The following is a 21,859-nucleotide window of genomic DNA, read 5'->3' as shown; positions in this document are numbered from 1 at the left end:
ATTCTCACTGCTGTCATGCTTGCTGGATCCAAAACTGAGGACTCTACTGGTTAAAAAAAAATTGAAGAAATCATGCAGTAGATAACAGTGTTAGGGAGCTGCAAAATGCCAGACATCGTACCATGTTCCCATCCTCCAGGACCCTTCTCTTGAGGTCCCAACTCCCTCTCTACAGTGGCTTCTCTCCTACACTTTTAGAGTTTATGAGGAGCTTTTGTTCTTCTCTCACAACTTGGTCCATAAAGTGGGAACTGCCTCAAACACTGTGGGTCACTCAGTCATTCTCTTCAGCTCCTCTCTTGTGCCTCCTCAGGGCAGGAGTGGTGACCTAATGCCATGGTGATCCGGGCAGAACCTTTCATCCACTGAGCTTCATTAACCAGGGGTGGGTCTCTGCATGAAGAGGCAGGCCTGGAGGCCACCACTCTCCTGCAATGGATGAGGCGTAGGGCAGGGTGGTTTCCTCTAAGATGCCACTGATGGGTCTAGACTGGCTTTGCAGATTTAACTCACCTCATAAGGGATGAGTCTAGGCAGTTGACTTGGAAGAGCAGAAGTAGAAAGTCCAAGTTGAGCTTCTGCTGTAAGCCATATTCTCCAATCCAACTCCAGGTAATAAAAGTGGAATATGAACCCTTATTTATCACTCATTTCTATTTCTCAGATTGATTAGAATCAATTGGAAGAAAGAAGTATGATTAACTGGCACCTCTGGCACCTCAAAGCTCAATAATATCACACCTGAGATACTTGGATTATTGACCAAGGATAGTTTCTGTTGACACCAGTGTTTGTGTGATGGGATGCACACACAACACAACACAAAGACTAGCCTCTTCTCTAGTCTCAACTCCAAGTGGCTTTCCAAGTGGGCCTTTTTCATCCGTGGTCATGATTACTCTCTCTCAGCCTTTTGCACCACTTGCAGTCACTTGCCTGCCCTTCCCCTGCAAGCTTACAGCCTTAGAAATGCCGGGAAGAAAATGGTTCCAATAGATCCCGCCTTCTTCTTCTCAGCCACGTACAGGCTCCTCCCCACAGTACGGTTAGGCATTCACACACAAGAACTGTAGTTATTAGTTTGTAAAGTTTCCACCCTATCAGGGAGATCAACCTACAGTCGTCTGGTTCATGGAAGATTTGGCACATAGTGCTGAGTCCTTCCTCCCCTAAGCTTTGCCACCATCCTAGGTGACTATTACATGCATGAGGATAAACCACCACACCTTTTGACCTTGGTCTTTACCTTCCTTCATGCATTCCTGTCCCAATTAGGCATTCCTGTGGCCATGCCTGGACCTTGACTTTCAGGAAGCACATCTCCATCTCTGAAGTCTTAAAATCAGACATCTTACTTTCTCCCCAAAGCCTCACATTTCAGAAGGTATTCATAAGTGTGGCAGAGACCCCTTGAATGATAACTTCCTGGGGTGTTCCTTAAATATGCCTATCCTAGACCCCACCTCAGACTTACTGAGTTAGACTCACTAAAGAGGTACTCAGGAATATGCCTTTTTAGCAAGCCCCTAGATGATTCTTATGTCTGGTTGAGTTTGAGAACTAAGTTCAGCCAGGTGGGGTGTTACCCTCATCACACTTGTCCCTCAGATGCACAGAGCCCTCGCGTCCTTGGCTCCTCTGCTTTCTCTCTACCAGCTCCTCTTCAATTCACTTTCTTCCTGTCCAACAAAGACACCATGGTCCATCACTTTATCCCTCTTGGCAATTCATTTCCTAGGCTAGCTGGGCTAGCTTTGTCCAGCAAAACCCCAGGCCTTGGACAATCCAACTACTCACCTTTTCCATCAGGGCTCATTGACTCATTTATCCTTTCAGTAAAATTTTGCTCAATGCCCAAAGTATTCCAGTCATCATATAAAGTAATAGAGCAGTTTTGCTTTGCTTTTTAACTCGTGATCATTTACCCTTGAGGAGTTCATGGTTGAGTTGGGGAGAGCCACAAAATGATCATTTTGATATATTGTGCTAAGTTCAGGAATAGAAGTAAGCCCAGGGCACTGGTTTGGAGAGGTGCAGCAAGATCAGGAAAGCTGTCTTGGAGATGTGTCAGAAGAGTCTTAAAGAAATGATTAAAAAAAGGTAGACAGACAAAGTGGGGGGGGTGCATTCCAGCAACAGGTCAGTGTGAGCAAAGGCAGGATGTGAGAACAGCATAGCAGGTATGGGACATGAAAAGCAAGTCAGCGCTGCTGAAGCGTGAAGTTCATGGCATAGAGGAGGGAGAATATTTTCCAAACAAAAACTCAGGATATATGACCCCAATGAGGTGGAATGTTCCAAATTAGGAATGTCTCCAAAAATACCAGAGATGATGTCACCAATATACTGGGTAGTTAGGGCTCAATCTGCCGCCTCCTCTACATAATCCTGCCCTTACAGCCCCTCAACTCCCTACTAGAATACACCAGACAATAAAACCCACTGTGCAAGATTCCGGGAGACCCTTTTCATGTCAACCCCAGTGTTATTATAACAGTGAAAGATAAAAATATCAACAGGGGATTGGTTAAATTTACTGGGGTATGTTCAATTACATCATATGTCATCATATTAGACTTAATTTGCTAACAATAACATGAGAAAATCCTCACTTAAAATTATTTTAAATAAAGCAAGTACTTTCATATGTTAGGAGTGACCTCCACTTAAAAAAATAAATCTATGTATATCAGGTAATATAATATAATATCATCATAGAACAAATAAATGGAAATAATTGTTAGGTTCCCTTTTTTTCTAGTTCCACTTTTTTCTCCACGCCACAATCAGATTGATATTTCTAAAACGCAATCTTAACCTGTCCAAAACCCTTCAAAATCCAAAATCCTTTATCATGGAGCCTGAAGCTCAATATCTTCTGTCCCCTTTCCCACCCTCACCTTTGCTTGCCATCTCTCTCACTTCCAGGCCTTCACACATGCTGTTCCTTCTCCTGAAATGCCCTTTCATATTCCCATCACCCACTTGCCTGCTTGACCAGCTCTGCTCATCCTTCAAGATGCAACTGGCCAGGTGCAGTGGCTCACATCTACAATCCCAGCACTTTGGGAAGCTGAGGCGGATGGATCACTTGAGGTCAGGAGTTTGAGACCAGCCTAGCCAACATGCTGAAAACCTGTCTCTAATAAAAATACAAAAATTAGCCAGGTGTGGTAGTGTAAGCCTGCAATCTCAGCTACATGGGAGGCTAAGGCAGGAGAATTGCCTGAACCCAGGGGCAGAGGTTGCAGTGAACAGAGATTGTGCCACTGCACTCCAGCCTAGGCAACAGAGCAAGACTTTGTCTTAAAAAAAAAAGATGCAACTTAGATGTAACTGAGTGTAGGAAGCCTCCTCTGACCATCATCACTTTCAAGTTATACCCAGGGCCCCTTCTATATACTCCCATGGCACCCTGTGCTTTCCCATAGCACTTTCCACACTGTATGGGTATTATCAGCTGACTCCTTCCTATGCTCCACTAGAATTTAAGCTCCATGATTGCAGAAGCCATATTCATCTTGTACACACACATGCACAAAATCTGTATTAGCTTTGGGATCATTTGCTGCATAACAAATTATCCCAAAACTTAGTGTCTTAAGCCAGCAAATACGTATTATCTCACGCAGTTTCCAAGAATCAGACAACCAGGAACATCTTCATGGTGTGATTCTTGCTCAGGGTCTCTCAGGGGGTTGCAGTCAAGATGTTGGCCAAAGCCACAGTCATCTGAAGGCTTGACTGGGGCTGGAGGATCCACTGCCAAGATGGCCCACTCACATGGCTATTGGCTGGAAGTCTCAGTTTTTCACCACATGCATGTGTTCCTGACATGGCAGCTAGCTTCTCCAAAGGGAGAGCAAACCAAGAAAAAAAGCAAGGACATAACAGAGATTCAATATCTATTTTAGTCCCATTTCATACATAAGGAAACACAGAGAAGAGAGGAACACAGGTAATGTGCTCAGTATTACACAGCTAGTTAGCATCAGAGGCAAGGTTTGAACCAGGCAGCCTGTCTCTAGAGCTATTGCTCTTAACCATCCTGTGATACTGCCTCTCTAAAAAATCAGTATATATTTGCTAGATAAAAGAAACTTCCATTTGTTAGGAGCCATGTGTTAATATACGCTTCTGTAAATGAGCTCATTTTTAGTTCATTCATACTATATGCCAAGCACTATGCTAGACACTTGAGATATCATTTCAGTTATACACACATCTATAATCCACATTGCATCGAAGGAAACTTACAATGTTCCACAGCATTCACGGCTTGGAAAGGGAATGGCAGCCAATGGCAACCTTTGACCTTGGAAAGCTGGCCTCAAGATCCAGCTCCTTGGGAAGGGCTAGGTCTGTCTGGGGAGGCCACCTGAGCTAAGCTCCCTCAGGCCAGCAGGCCCAGCATCACTGTGGCTAAAGCAGCCAGCTTGCCCCAAGCACCTCCTGCTGGGAGATTAGGATGGGGCCTGGGTGTGCAGGGTGAGGCTGACAGCTGTGATTTGGGCCAGATGATTTCACTGGAGAACCATTCTACAGCTGCCTTGCCCAGGCTATGAGAACGCTTGGAGGGAGACAGCCCAGCAGTGAAATCACCACTGAGGTACCAGGCACAATGGCACCCTTGTAAGATGTAGCTTGTGATATCATGGGTCCAAAATACTAAGCCATGATCCCTGCCCCAGTCCAGCCCCACCCAGACACAGGGCAGTGTAGTTTGCAATGTTCATGAGCTAGGATTAATCCTCTTCCCCAAACCTAGACTTGGGAATCCACAAGAAGAAACCAGCAATATTTGTCATGTACAAATTTTTCAACTCTCTTCTCATGTTTAAAATCGCAAGAGGAGAACTTAAAGGTCCTTCCACTGAATTACTATTTGTTCTAGTTTAAGTCTAGGTGTTGTTCACATTCCAATGCACCACACATACTAAGGACCATACTTTATTCTTTTATCAAACATTTTCCCCACCTTATTTAGAGAGGATTTAAGATTTAGATACACACAAAGCAGGAAGATCACATGAATTATGTTGGAGAGAAAGAAGAGAAATCAATACTGGAACATTAAATGGAGTGATATGATTTGGCTGTATCCTCACCCAAATCTCATCTTGAATTGTAGCTCCCATAATTCCCTTGTGTTGTGGGAGGGACCTGTTGGGAGATAATTGAATCACGGAGGTAGCTTTTTCCCATGCTCATCTTGTGATAGTGAATAAGTCTCATGAGATCTGATGGTTTTAAAAAGGGGAGTTTCCCTGCACAAGCTCTCTTCTCTTGTCTGCTGCCATGTGATACATGCCTTTCACCTTCCACCATAATTGTAAGGCCTCCCCAGCCACATGGAGCTGTAAGTCCATTAAGCTTCTTTCTTTTATAAATTGCCCAGTCTTGGGTATGTCTTTATCAGCAGTGTGAAAACTGACTAATACATGGAGCCAAGAACAAGGCAAATACTGGAAATGTATACCATGGAGTCTTCACACTTAGCATGGATGGCTCTACTTTGGCAGCTCTGAGCTCCCCAGCAGACAAAGTGAAGACGGAAACCCAATCAACTTCAAAAATCAGTGTTCGGCATCTTTTTTTTTTTTCGGCCTGTATATATTGAAGTATATTTTTCTTTGATAAATTAATTTTTTAAAAAATTATAATATTCATGAGATTAAAACCAGTCAGCTGCTCAAGAAAAACACAGCTACCAGAAAAAAAAATTCCAAGATTTATCAAAAAGAGTATGTAAAGTGAGGTCATAAGTAACGTCCTTATAAAAATCTCTTGGTGCAGGCTAAGAGATTGAATTGGACTAAGTTATCTGGCAAAGATGATTGAATATCACTGCCTTGATTACGCTACTTTGTGTGTGACTGTCTTAGCAGACTGAAGAGAGAGACTCTCCTGATAGCCTTGAAAAAGCAAGCTGTTATTATGTGAACTCCCAATAGAGAGGGCCACATGGCAGGGAACTGTGGGTGCTCTCTAGGAACTGAAGACCTCAATCCTACAACCTCAAGGAGCTTAATTCTGCTAACAACCATATGAACCTGGATATGACTTCTTCCCAACTCAAGCCTCCAGATGAGAATGCAGCCCGGCCACCCACTTGATAGCAACCTTATGAGACTCTGACCAGGGAACCCAGCTAAGTCATGCCTAGCCCCTGGTCAACTGAAACCAATAAATGGATGTTCTTTCAAGCTGCTGGCCCTTTACAGAAAAAGTTTGCTAACTTCTGCTCTAAAGCACAATTCATAAAGAAAATGATTCTATGAGGAGTATATTGGCTTTTGAAAGCACACACAGAGAGAAGTAATAAGAATGTTTGGGGGCCCTACTCTGGGCCAGCACCGAAAGAGCCACTAACATTAACATAAGAGAGTATATAACACAACTGAGCAGGGCTCATGAAGGCAGCTGAACCAGCTAGATTTATTTGGTAGCACAACAGAAGTTGATTCTGGCTACTTTACCCAGGAAAGAAATACATCTGAAGCTTATCAGATAATCTGTGGAATCAAAGAAAAGACCGGTGACTTATTCTCAGGAAAGGACAGAGACCAGGACAGTTCTGGAGGTCTAAATAGCAGAAGTGACTCACAGCTGCAGCAAGATTCTGTCACTGGAATGGCTGCAGCTTAATTCTTAATTTTTGCATCACTGTGTTCAAAATTCAAAGTCCCAAGAGAGGATCTGACAGGCTGAGACTAAGGAGAAGCAGGCACTTGTATTTAACCCATCATGACTGCACAAAAAAAGGGAGAGATTTTTTCCCGAAAGGAAATCAGGATATTAGAGCTGCAAAATCGGGGGAAGGTGCTGAGCAGCCATCAGTGGTCACCACTGCAGCCTGGCCTCCATCCCTGCATCCTCACATCCCTGCATCTCTGCATCCCCCCGTTCCCTGGCACTCCTCCAGTCCAGTAGCCTTCCAGCTGTGTCTCTGCAAGTTTTTGCCATGTTTTTTTTTACACAGTGATGTCCATCTGTCTGAAACATAAGCTTCAGGAAGACAGAAATGATGCTCGCCTTCTTCACAGGCTTAATACCTGCCCAGTAAATAGAAAGTGCTCAAGAAATCTATGTTACATCAAACGAAAAGGCTTCTCCACAGCAAAGAAAATAATCAACAAAATTAATGAGTGACCTATGGGTTGGGATAAAATATTTGCAAACCACATATCTGACAAGAGGTTAATATCCCAAGTATATAGAGAGCTTATGCAACTTAATAGAAAAAAACACATCACTATATTGAAAAATGAGCAAAGGACTTGAGTAGCCATTTTTACAAAGAAGACATACAAGTGGCCAACAGGTACGTGAAAAAAATGCTCAATATCACTAATCGTCAGGGAAACGGAAATCAAAACCACAAGGAGCTATCACTTCACATCAATTAGGATGGCCATTGTCAAAAAGACAAAAGATAACAAGTGTTGGAAAGGTGTGGAAAAAAGGGAACCCTTGTATACTATCGATAGGAATGTAAATTGGTACAACCACTATGGAAAACAGTATGGAGATACCTCAAAAAATTAAACCTAGAGCTATTGTATGATCCAGCAATCCAGTCCCACTTCTGGGTATATATCCAAAGTAAATAAAACCAGTATCTCAAAGTGATACCTGCACTTCCATGTTCATTGTAGTATTATTCACAACAGTGGAGATAAGGAAACAACCTAAGTGTCTGCCCACAGATGAATGGATAAAAAAATTGTGAGAAATACATATACATATATATACATACACACACATATACATATACATGTGATGAAATATTATTCAGCTTTAAAGAAGAAGAAAATTCTTCCATTTGTGACAACACAGATGAACCCAGAGGACATTTTGCTAAGTGAAGTGAGCTGGACACATAAAGAAAATTCTGCAGCATCTTACTTATATGTGGAATCTAAAACAAATCAAACTCACGGAAGCAGAGAGTGGAATGGTGGGGAATATAGAAGGAGATTTTGGTCAAAAGGTACAAAGTCACAGCTATGTAAGATGAATCAATCTAGTTCCAATGCACAGCATGAGGACTTCAAGTAATAACTCTGTATTAGTTCATTTCACACTGCTATAAAGAAATACCCGAGATTGAGTAATTTATAAAGGAAAGAGGTTTAATTGGCTCACAGTTCCACATGACTGGGGAGGCCTCTGGAAACCTATAATCATGGCAGAAGGGGAAGCAGACACATATTACATGGTGACAGAAGAGAGAAAGAGTGTGTGTGGGAGAAACTGTCAAACACACAAAACCATCAGATCTTGTGAGAATTCACTATTACACGAACGACATGGGGGAAACTGCCCCCACGATCCAATCACCTCCTAGCAGGTCTTGCCTCGACACATGGGGATGATGAGGATTACAATTCAAGATAAGATTTGGGTGGGGACACAGAGCCAAACCATATCAAATACTGTACTGTATACTAGAAACGTGCTAAGAGAATAGACTTCAGGTGCTGTCACTACAAAAAAAAGAAACAAAATTTAACTATGTGAAGAGAAGGATATGTTAATCCACTTGACTATAATAATCATTGCACTAAGTATGCATATATCAAAACATCATGTTCTATACCTTAAATGTACATGATTTTTATTTTAAAATCATTAAAAGTAAACTGTGTTGAGTGGATGAATGGAGAAATGAGTGTTCAGACAGACTAATTTCTGAACCATTCCACCAAATCCCATGTGGACAAATGTATAGTATTTTCCCTTCTACAAAAATAAAGTAGTGCCTTGCTTCTCTCTCTTCGTTATGTTCCTCTTGGCTTTCCCACCCTTTCCACCAGCCGTAGAGGAGTCCAGCAGACAGGTTATTTTCATGACCAACACCTGATAAGTGGCATTAGGAAAATAAATATCCATCGTACCAATTTTGCTGTGCTGCCCTCCTCCCGTAAAATGATTTGTGAAATGCTATAAACATTATAGCAATGGTTCTTGCTGCCTCAAACAGGCGATGATTTAAAGCTGGGGATGGAAGGGTGAAAGAAGAGGAGAGGAGCTGTTTCAAAGGGGCTCTTTGGGGCACTGGGCGCTTCTTGAGTCTCCAGAAAGTCAGAGCCTTGCACAGCCATTAGTGAATGCAGACAGCCTTGCTCAGTGAGAAACCAAGGTTTATTATCGCTCACATGTCTGCAGGTTGGCTGGGCAGCCCTGTTACTCTTAGCTGGGCATAGTGATGTGTCTGTGGTCACTGTGAGTAGAAAAAGCAGCTCTGCTATTCCAAGCTGGACTCTCTTGTCTGTTTGGGAATCAGCTAGCTGTCAACTGATCCAACATGATTTCAAGTTGAACAAATGAGCTCTTTTTCACAGGGTCTCACATTCTCTGGCTGACTAGTCCAAGCTTGTTCACCCAACAGAAGCAAGGTTCTAGGAAAGAGAAGATACGCACCCAATCTCTTGAGGCCTAGGTTCACAATTGGTACCGTCCCACTTCCTCCCCTTCTACTGGCCAAATCAAGTCACAGTTGAACCCAGATTCAAGGATAGGCAAACAGGCTCCCTGTCTCAATGGAAGGAGTTGCAAAGTCTTTGTGTAAAGGGCATATTAATGACAACTGTGGAAGCAATCAATCAGTCACAGCCACCTTGGAGCCCATCAGAGAGCCTCCTACAGGGCCTTGCTCTGGGCAGGTGCTCACCTCTGCCAGACCATCAGCTCATGAGGGCAGAGACCTTACCTGGCTGATTTACCTCCGGCTTTCTATCATCTTGCATACAGTAGAGGCTCAATAATTAAACATATTCATCAACTAAAGCAAACAGCTATGGGAAAGAAAGCACGCTCTTATCTCCTGTGGTGCATAATTCCACAAAAACACAACCTGCCAAGTCATTCTCCTCAGACCAAGTCTCCATAAGTACTATGTGCAGAAAGGGGTTGTTAGCAGATGCTTCTGCCTAATGACAGTTTGAAAAATTCCTCAAACTTAATACCATCAAGGACTCCAGGATTTAAAAGAATCTCTCCACCCTCCAAGAGAAGAAAGAGTCTCTAGCCACAGTGCCCCCGTTTTGTTGCCAGAGTGGTAACGTTTGGAGAGAGCAGAGCAGAGCAGATGGAGTACTTCACCTTTCTTTCCATGACATAGAGTGTCTAAGAATGTGCGGTTGCTCCAGCTGGGGGTGATGGTGCATGAGCATGCAGCTGGGATGTCAGCACCCAGCATATGCTGCTCCGCTCAGTTCCAGCATGGGCTTGTTGGTGAAGCAGCGCAGGGAGCTCCAGTGCACGAAGGGAAGAGGCTCCTTCATTGCACTGGAGCCCCCTGGTTGGCCTTGCCCCAGCCAGACTTGGCTGGCCTTGCCCCAGGCTTCCCTACTCAGCTGAGAATATGGGCCAGCTGGGATGTCTTGAGATGCCCTAGTGTCTTGCCATGGTCTCTGAATACACATGCACACACATACACACATGCACGCACACTGACACACATGTATAGATGTGTGCACACACTCATACACATACACACACTCATACACACATGCACACATACACACGCATACACATATGCACACATGCACACTCACACACATGCATACACACACAGACACAACCTGAAACCAGCAAGTCTTTAGTGCCACCCAGACCACCCCCTTTTGCCTACTCTTCCTTGATCCCAGTCCATGTTCCTTATGACAGTTCTGACACTTTTAAGACTATTGAGGACATAGTCCGAAGAACCTACAGGACTCCATGTGGGATGCTGAGTTCCTGCCTCCTAGTTTCTGGTTTTGCTCCTCCTTTCAATCCCCAGTCCACATCCAGCTGCAGTATGCCCCCTGGGGTTGATGCTTCCCCCAGTTTCCCCTCCAGACCCAGGTCTCAATCCCCTGACACTTCATCCAGAACCTTGTTCCCGGGGCTAAATTGGATTCAGCACGAGCCATTCCTTGTTCAACTCACACTGCCCCAATTCCTCCCATCTAGAGGAAACAAAGACCTATCCTCAGCCATCCATTCCAGACTAACTAGTGTGGCCTCCTTAGGGGGCATTTGTACTGTTACAGATCCCCTCTCAGGACTGGTGGGAGGCACTGGCTGTGCTAAAGCCCCAGGGCACATTTTAGAGAGATGGAAATGTTCTGTATCTCAGTTATGGTGGTGTTTACACAACTGTATACACTTGTCGTAATTCATTGCACTGTAGGTCCAAAAAAAGATTAATTTTATGGTGTATAAAACATTCCTCAATAAATCTAACTTAAAAATATTTTTTTTTAGAAAAAGAAGTTTCCATTTGCTCTGTGACTTTTCTGCCCACTCCAACCAAACCTCAACTTTAGTGGTGAGGAATATTTTAGAAAACCCATTCATCAAAGTGGTGCTTTAGGGGTACCATTCTGTCTTCCCCAAAGCTCCTCCAGTCTTTATCTTGTGGTTGCTCTTCTCAGAAGTAGAAGAGACTCTCCAGCAAAGATACTTATCAACATGAGGGGTAGGGGAGAGGCAGGAGGGCACTGTTTAATATTATTTCCAGCCTGAGATGTACAAGATAAAGACAGGACCCAGGAGAAGGTGAGAGGAACATGGAGGGAAGAGTAAAACCGAAGGAGAAAGGACTCCAGAAATCCAGGAAAGAGAGATTCAGCATTGCGTGAAAAACCTTCTGAGAAGGAAAGGAAACACCTGCAGTTTCCTCTGGACTGAGTGTGTTCTGAGCAGTTATGATCCATGTGCTCTGGATCTGGAGGTGCCTTTACAGCTGGGGTTAAATGAGATGTCAAGGCTGCTACTGGAAAGGATCCTGATTAGCCAAAGAGAAGAGAAGCCATCGTGGAGTTTGTCACTGTCACACCAAAGGGGGAGTGAGCTTGAGTGGAGAGCTCTTTCTGCCACTACCCAAATGCTACGTCAGCCCAGTCTCAGCTCCTAGCCCCCAGTCATAGGTAACAAATAGCCCCTTGCACATGGGTTGATCACTTGCTGACCTGACTGATTCAAGTGCAGTAGGGGCCTGTGGGGGAACTTTTAGTTCCAGGAAGCAAATGATTGATATGTTTGTAAACTCATCTCTGAAACCCACTCCTCTGGAAGTAAGAAATTATGAAAAAGTGCAAAGCCAAGAAGGAGAAAGAAAGGGAGTGGACAGGTAGAACCAGCCTAACTGGATCCCAGCCTGGAAGACTCCCCAGGGCTGAGATCAGAATGTTTCAGCAGGCACCACAAAAGAGACCTTGCACCTCCAGATACCCCTGTCCCTGTAAATTGTTTCCATGTATTATGACAGCCAATTTGATTCCACCTATCTTTGAGAATTTTCATGGCTCATAAACACTTTGTGAAAAAAAGACTAAGATGGAGTACAGAACTCTGGGGAGCTCCTCATCCAAAATGGAGGGAAAGGTTCCCCCATACTACATGAAATTTTGCATTTTTTCTAGTTTGGCAAAACATATGATGCAGCTTTGTAGCAATTGCATTCCTGATTATAAATCCAGGAAAAATCAGTGTATATGACATGCAAAAGAATGTTCACAGCAACAATATATGTTATAACTCAAAACTGGAAATAATTCAGCTTTCTATCAATAGTAAAAAGATAAATAAATTGTGTTATATTCAGACAATAGACTGTAATACAGCAATGAAAACAAAACTATCAGGACATGCACAAAACAGATAGATCTCACACATAATGCTGAGCAAAAAGAAGCTAGACAGGAGAGTATGTGTCTACAATTTCATTTATAGAAAGCTCCAGAACAACCAAAATTAATCTCAGATGGGAAAAAATCCAAACAAGTTTTGTCTTTTGGGAATGACTAGAACGAGAGGCTTCTGGGTGTTCTTGTCTCTTTCTTGATTTGGGTGTTGGTAACATGGAAGTTTTTGTTTCTAAAAAAGTTATCCAGCTAAATATTTTGTGTGTGATACGGTTTGGCTCTGTGTCCCCACCAAAATCTCATCTCGAATTGTACTCCCATGTGTCAAGGGAGGGACCTGTAATCCCCACGTGTCAAGGCAGGGGAGTGACTGGATTATGGGGGCGGTTTCCCACATGCTATTGTCATAATAGCCAGTGAGTTCTTACAAGACTTCATGGTTTTATAAATGGTAGTTTTTCAAGCACTCTCACACACACTCTCTCTCACCTGCCACCATGTAAAACGTGCCTGCTTCCCCTTCCACCATGATTGTAAGTTTCCTGAGGACTCCCTGGCCATGCAGAACTGTGAGTCAATTAAACCTCTTTCCTTTATAAATTACCCAGTTTGGGGTAGTATCTTTATAGCAGTGAGAGAACTAATACAGTAAATTGGTACTGCAGAGAGTGGGGTACTGCTATAAAGATACCCAAAAACTGAAAGTGACCTTGGAACTGGGTACTAGGCAGAGGTTGGAACTGTTTGGAGGGCTCAGAAGAAGACAGAACAATGTAGGTAAGTTTGAAACTTCCTAGAGACTTGTTGAATGGTTTAGACCAAAATGCTGATAGGGGTATGGGCAATGAAGTTTGGGCTGAGGTCTCAGAGGGAGATGAGGAACTTCTTGGGAATTGGAGTAAAGATGCCTCTTGCTATGCTTTAACAAAGAGACTGGCAGCATTTTGTCCCTGCCCTAGAGACCTGTGGAACTTTGAACTTGAGAGAAATTATCTGAAATTGGAACTTACGGTTAGAAGAAAAGCAGACCATACAAGTTTGGAAAATTTGAAGCCTGATGATGCAATAACAAAGAAAAACACATTTTTCTGGGGAGAAATTCAAGCCTTTTGCATAAATTTACATAAATAACAAGGAGCCACATGTTATTCACCAAGACAGTGGGGAATATGTCTCCAGGGTATGTCAGAGGTTTTGGTGGCAGCTGCTCCCACAGGCCCAGAGGCCTAGGAGTCAAAAATGGTTTCATGGGTCAGCTAGCTCCTGTGTGCAGCCTTAGGACTTAGTACTCTGTGTCCAGCTATGGCTAAAAGGGGCCAAGGTACAGCTCAGGCCATTGCTTCAGAGGGTGCAAGCCCCAAGCCTTGGTGGCTTCCATGTGGTATTGGGCCTGTGGGTACACAGAAGTCAAGAACTGAGGTTTGGGAACCTCCACCCAGATTTCAGAGGATGTATGGAAATGCCTGAATGTACAGGCAGAAGTTTGCTGCTTGGGTGGAGCCCTCATGGAGAACTTCTACTAAGGCAGTGCAGATGGGAAATGTGGAGCTGGAGCCCCCACACAGAGTCCCCACTGGGACACTGCCTAGTAGAACTGTGAGAAGAGGGCCACTGTCCTCTAGACCCCAGAATGAGATCCAATGATAGCTTGCATTGTGTGCCTGGAAAAGCCACAGACACTCAAGGCCAGCCAGTGAAAGTAGCCAGGAGGGGAGCTGTACCCTACAAAGTCACAGGGGTAGAGCTACCCAAGACTGTGGGAGCCCACCTCTTGCATCAGTGAGACCTTAATGTGAGGTATGGAGTCAAAGGAGATTATTTTGGAGCTTTAAGACTTAATAACTGCCCTGCTAGATTTTGGACTTGCATGGGGCCTGTATCCCCTTTGTTTTGGCCAATTTCTCCCATTTGGAATGACAGCATTTACCCAATGCCTGCATCTCCATTATATATTGGAAGTAACTAACTCACTTTTGGTTTTGCAGGCTCATAGGCAGAAGGGACTTGACTTGTCTCAGAAGAGACTTTGGACTTGGGCTTTTATGTTAATGCCAAAATGAGTTAGGACTTTGGGAATTTGTTGGGAAGGCATGATTGGTTTTGAGATGTATAAAGGACATGAGATTTGGGAAGGGCTGGGGCAAAATAATATGGTTAGGCTCTGTGTCCCCACCCAAATCCCATTTTGAATTGTAATCCACATGTGTCAAGGGAGGAACCTGTAATCTCCATGTATTGAGGGAGGGAAGTGATTGGATTATGGGGGTGGTTCCTCCATTCTGTTCTGATGGTAGTGAGTGAATTCTCACAGGATCTGAAGGTTTTATAAATGGTATTTGTTCCTGCACTCTCACGCACACTCTCTTTCACCTATTGCCATGTAAGATGTGCCTGCTTCCCTTTCTGCCATGATTGTAAGTTTCCTGAGGCCTCCCAATCCACAAGGAACTGTGAATCAATTAAACCTCTTTCCTTTATAAATTACCCAGTTTCAGGTAGTATCTTTATAGCAATTTGAGAACAGACTAATATAGTATGCTTTACATATATTATATTTTAATAAGATATACATATATATAGTATATCCATTTTTCTATCTATGTGTACCTATATATGTGTGCATGTCTTTATAATTGTGTGAGCCAACTCCCATATATATATATATATATATATATATAGAGAGAGAGAGAGAGAGAGGATATATGTGCATGCCAAGCACTAGGAATTTAACACTTTAAAAACGCACAATTCATGCCCTTGTGGAACTTACGAGTTAGTGGAGGCAATAACATTAATTAAACAGTCACCCAAAAGAATAAAGAATAACAAACCATTGTATGTGCTGTAAGAAGAAAGTGGGAAGGTTAGTAGTATGAGGTTGATTTTGACCTAACATCAGAAAAGGCTTTCTTTGAGGAATGACATTTCCTCAGAGTGGGCAGGAATTAGTTGATGTGGTGGTTAATTTTAGGTGTCAGCTTGACTGGGTTAAGGGCTGCCCAGATAACTGATACAGTATTATATCTGGGTATGTCTGTGAGGGTGTTTCTGGAAGAGATTGGCTTTTCAATCAGTGGACTGAATAAGGAATATTTGCCCTCATTAGTGTAGGTGAACATCATCCAATCTGTTGAGAACCTGGATAGAACAAAAAGGCAAAGGAAAGGCAAATTTTCTCTCTCCTCTGGATCTGGGACATCCATCTTCTTCTGCTCTTGGACATCAGAACTTCAGGTTCTCAGGCCTTCAGCCTCCAGGACTCACATCAGCAGTCTCCCCAGTTCTCTGACCTTTGCTCTTAAATGGAGAGTTAGAGCACCAGTTTTTTTTTTGTTTTTTTTTTTTTTTTTTTTTTTTTTTGAGACAGAGTCTTGTTCTGTTGCCCAGGCTGGAGTGCAGTGATGCGATCTCGACTCACTGCAAGCTCTGCCTCCTGGGTTCACGCCATTCTCCTGCCTCAGCCTCCTGAGTAGCTGGGACCACAGGCACCCGGAATCACGCCTGGCTAATTTTGTGTGTGTTTTTAGTAGAGACGGGGTTTCACTGTTAACCAGGATGGTCTCAATCTCCTTACCTCGTGATCTGCCCACCTCAGCCTCCCGAAGTGCTGGGATTACAGGCATAAGCCACCACACTTGGAGCACCAGTTTCTTTAGTGCCCTAGCCTGCACACAGCAGGTCATGGGACTTCTCAGTGTGAGCCCATTTCCATAATAAATTCTCTCTTAAATATCTGTACATCCCTTGCTTCTGTTTTTCTAGAGAACACTGACCCATACAGCCACTGAACCTTCAGACAGGGAGAGGCAAAGAGCAAAGGTCCTGAGAAGAATGGACTTGGCCTCAAGAAGGGCTGACAGACAGAATGAGAGACAATGGTACATGATGAGGCCAGAAAGGAGGCACAACAGGGAAGAGTCAGACCATGTTATGAATTTGGGGTCTTATTCTGAGAAGAGTGGGGAACTTTTAGAGACTTTTCAGCAGAGAGCAACATAATTCAGTCTGCAAGATATCTGTCACTTTGTCACTTGTGTATGGCTAAAATTGCAAAAAAAGCAAAGCAATAAATGAGGAAACCAGTTACGAGTCAACTGCAATATCCCAGGCATAGACTACAGGGCTGCTGATAGAAAAGGCTTTACAGTGTTCAGTTTTTAAAAATGTAATTTAACACCAATTCTGATGAGAAAAAAAAACCCCACTGCATTAAATGTAAATAGAAAACAGTAGCAACAAATAAAACCTTCAGTGACTTAAAATAGCACTCATTTATTCACATGCTTAAATACACCTTGTTTCATCAATATCATGTTTAACATTAACCCCTAAAGCATCTTTAAATTCAGAATCTAAAATTATTTTATCACTTTTGGCCATGGACAGTGATATAGTTTGGATGCTGTCCTCACCCAAATCTCATGTTGAAATGTAATTCCCAATGTTGGTGGTGGGGCCTGGTGAGGAGATGACTGGATCATAGGAGCAGTCTTCTCATGAATGGTTTAGTATCATCCCATTGGTACTATCCTCACAATAGTGAGTGAATTATCATGAGACTTGGTCATTTAAAAGTGTATGGCATCTCTCTCTCTGTCTCTGTCTCTCTCTCTCTTGCTCCTACTCTGGCCATGTGACATGCCTGCTCCCCCATCACCTTCTGCCATGATTGTAAGTTTCCTGAGGCCTCCCCAGAAGCTGAGCAGATGCCAGCATCATGCTTCCTGTACAGCCTGCAGAACCAGAAGTCAATTAAACTTTTCTTTATAAATTATCCAGGCTCATGGATTTATTTATAGCACTATAAGAACAAACTAATATAGGCCATCAGAAAAAACATTAGGCATAATATCAAAAGTGGTTTGCTGCTTGTCCTGATATCTAACCTTTATTGAGCATTCATCCTTTGCCAAGTATTTCTTAGTGCTTACCTATACTGACTCATTGAATCCTCATGAAACCTCCATTAGGTAGATGTTATTGTTATCCCCATGTACACATGAGGACATTGAGGTAGAGAGGGGTGCCCAAGATTCCCAAGCTATTGAGCATCAGAGCAAAGGTTTAAACCCAAGCAGCATGGTGCTAAATCTGCATTTGAACAAATAGGCTATAGTTCTTCTCAGGATCAAATCATTGATTTTGACCCTTTTGGAACCTTTTGCCTAACAGCGTTATTTCCAGGCACATCGAAGAACGCTGGAGCTCGTTTGAATTTCCGACTTGGTTAAATTCATTGTTCTGTTTTTCCCTTTATTGAATTACACATTTCTGGCAGTTAAATAGCTTCTCTTTAAAGTCAGCTAGAAGATTTGACATTTAGATGTTGGGTGCTTGATGTCCTTCATGATGCAGGAATCAGTCACATTAGCTACTGTTGGCTTCAAAAAGTCTACACTGTATTCCAAAATAAATTGACAGTTCCAACTGCATTAATGGCATTTCCTTTAGGATGGAAAACCAATGAACTCAAGTTCTTATTTCAGTGCTAAATCCTAGTGTAACTTTTTAAAAGAAGCATTATGTAGGGGCAGCATTAAGTTATAATCAACCCTGTAAGGTACTACTAAATCAAATAAATCAACTGAAATGGCCATCAGATGCAAAGAGGAAGGTTGCACATGTGCTGGCCATGACAACTTTGCTGCAGTTGACTCTGGTGCTAGGCAGCTGATGAGTTTTCTTTTGACATCTATTGTAAGATGCAGCCCTTCTTTAAAAACACAAAAGTAAAAAAACTGACTTCCAGATTTAGAATGTATTATATTTATGAACTATAAATAACATCTCTCTTCTATCTAGGCAAGAGGTCAATCTCCTGCATGGCGGGAGTCTACCCCTTCGCTAGTCTGGCGGTCCTGCATCCCATACTACATCTCCAAAGAGTTTCCCCTGTCAACAGTATTAGCCCTCCTTGTTCTTCTAGCCCAGTGACATCAACTACAAGGATAAATGCATTCTAAATACCTTATGAATATTATGTGTGTGGCCTCTGGTATCAGGCAGCCTTGTCTCGTATTTTACTATGGTCATTAATTAGCCCTGTGAATATGAGCCAGTTACTATGAATTCAGTTTCTCATCTAAAGAATGAAAATAGTAGTACCCACCTCCAGAGTTCTTAGGAGGATAAATGAAATAATACATATAAATAATTTAACAGAGAATCTGGTCAACCTCATGACTTATCAATGGATGTTTAGCTGCTACTTACTATTAATATCATCATCATGGTAGCAGATGTCTTATCTCTTGTCAACCAAGACTCTTAGTCAATGGGCTAATTCAAAAATTCAGTTCAAGTGAGAAGTTAATAAAAAAGATATATTCAGATATCTACTTCTACCTATTTTGAGTAACTTACAGTGGACCAATGTTTTTGCCAAGAAAAAAGTAGAAAAGCCAACTAAAATACAAAAATGTGCCTATTTGAAGGCATCAGAGAGTTGCTAAAGCATCCAGTACTTAAGAAGCCAAGATCCTGGAGAGAAGAGAACCACAGAAGTGAGCCATTTTCCTCTAGCAGCATTTGCAAAGAATCCAGACAGAGGACAACAGTTAAGAGCCAAGATGTCAGCAAAAACTGCAACAATCTTGGACATTGGGGAGATAAAAATTATAGTTCAGAGCTTTCAGGGCAGCCAGGAATTGAGGGAACAAGATTCCCAAGAGAAGAGAGGCATAGAGAAGTGAGCCCAACCCTCTTTTCCCCTCAGAGCAGAAGGATAAGAGACCAAGCAGAAATGTGCTGAAAACTCTCACCTTGGAATTCCTCGTCTGGTGACTGTTTAGAGTTCTAATGCTGCAGCTGAATAAACAAGGTTGTTTGTTTGGTTGTTTGTTTGTTTGTTTGTTTGCATTTAAAATTTATCTTTAAAAAGACTAAAGAGTAGAAAAGTACCAGAGTTCACATTTTTAACCACTGGGCCAGAGAGGACCTGAACACTATGCTTTGATCTTGACCTCTTTACCACATTTTGACTTAACCATGTATTTTTAGGAACATCAAAGAATCCTAGAATTTTTCCTGAAAATTTAGAAGAAATGGAGAAATTCCTTTTAAAAAGAAAAGGAGAAAAGAAGAGAGGAAGCAAAACTTTGAAAAACTGGCACAGGATTTTTTAAAAAAGAAATAGTCCTCTAATTTAAAATTTGAATTTGTAATTAAATGCCTCTACAAAGAAATCTTCAGGTCCAGATGGCTTCCCAGGTGAAATCTTCTAAATATCTGAAGATGAAATAGCACTAATCTTAAACAATTTCTTCTAAATAAAAGTAAGAAAAAAATACCCCAAACTTCCCAATTTATCTATAATTTCCAGCATTGCTTTTGAAAACAAAGTCTGATGAGAACATAAGAATTGAAAATTATTAGTCATGTCTCTCATAAACCTACATGAAAACATTATAACCAAACATTATCTAACCATACATAAAAAGAATAATATATGACAACCAAGTTGGGTTTATTCCAGTAATGCAGAATGGCATTTTACATTCAAAATTAATCAATCAATATAATTCACCACATTAATACAATATAGGAGCAAAATCATAAGATCGATTCAATAAGTTCAAAAGCATTTATAAAGCCAACATCCATTCATGATTTTTAAAAACAATAGCAAAGTAGGCCTAGAATAGAAGTTTTTAAATCTGTAAGAGTATATATATATATGCTGTAGAAAACATTAATACTTAATAATGGAATGTTGATAGCTTTTCATCTGAGATTGGAAATGAGACAAAAGTATCTACTAACAGCACTTTAGTCAAAACTGCACTGGTCATAACCAGTGTAATAAGAAAAGAAAAAATAATTAAAAGGTAGATAGCTTGAAAAAGAGGAAAAAATGTTGCCCTTATTGACAGATAACATAACTGTGTACATAAAAAAGCCAAAATATTCTACAGACAAATAATTAAATTAAGAAGGGAAGCTGCCAGGCACGGTGGCTCACTCCTGAAATCCCAGCACTTTGGGAGGCTGAGGTGGGTGGATCACAAGGTCAGGAGTTCGAGACCAGCCTGACCAAAATGGTGAAACCCCGTCTCTACTAAAAATACAAAAATTAGCCGGGCATAGTGGCATGTGCCTGTAATCCCAGCTCCTCAGGAGGCGGAGGCAGGAGAATCGCTTGAACCCGGGAGGTGGAGATTTCAGTGAGCCGAGATCATGCAACTGCACTCCAGCCTGGGTGACAGAGCGAGACTCCCTCTCAAAAAAAAAAAAAAAGGGAAGCTAACATCAATATATTTTTAAATAATATTTTAAATACGCTGTCAATAAACAATTACAAGTGAAAAATTTAAAGCTACCTCAAAAAATAACATCAAAATGTCAACACTTAAAATGAAAACAAAATAGAAATAAGACTTTTACCCTAAAAACTGAAAAGCATTCTTGGGAGAAATTTTAAAAGGCCTGAATAAGTGGAGGAATTTACTATATTTTCATGGAGAAGAAGAGTTGATCATTTGAAGGTGTCAATTCTCTCCAAATTGATCTATAAATTCAATGGAATCTCAATAAAATTCCTACTAGGTAGGGTGCATGTGTGTGTGTGTGTGTGTGTGTGTGCGCGCGCGCACGTGCCAGAGAAAATTCACCTGCTGTTTTAACATTTATATAAAAATGAGAAGTACCAAGGATGGCCAAAATAATATTGAAGAACTTTAAAAACTGAAAATTTATACTACCAGATATTAAAACTTACTATAAAACTACAGCAATTAAAACAGTGTAGTACTGGTGAGAGGATAGACAAATAGACCTACAGAACTGAACAGAGTTCAGAAACAAAGATGAAAATATCTGCAGTGAAGATGGGATGGTCTTTTCAATAAAAGGGAGCAGTCAGTTGGATATGGGGAGAAAACCTCATCTTAACCCCTCCCTACACTACACACAATAATCAATTCCATGTCTATTTTATATCTAAACATAATACAACTTTTATAAGATAACATAGGAAAACATTCTAATAATTATAAACAGAACCATAAAAGGAAAACGTGACGAATTGTACCATGATAATACGAAGAATGTCCTTTCCAAAGACACTAGTAATAGAATGAAAAGACAAGCCACAGGGTGGAAGAAGATATTTATAATGCATATATTTAATGAAGGAACTAAAATCCAGAATATATAAAAAAGGAAATAATGTCTGAATTAATAAGAAAACAATATAGACATTCTAGTAAAAAAAAAAAAAAAAA

Source organism: Mandrillus leucophaeus, unplaced genomic scaffold (assembly GCF_000951045.1).
Source record: "Mandrillus leucophaeus isolate KB7577 unplaced genomic scaffold, Mleu.le_1.0 Scaffold157, whole genome shotgun sequence".
Lineage (NCBI taxonomy): Eukaryota > Metazoa > Chordata > Mammalia > Primates > Cercopithecidae > Mandrillus > Mandrillus leucophaeus.
Note: the sequence above shows the minus strand (reverse complement) of the source record.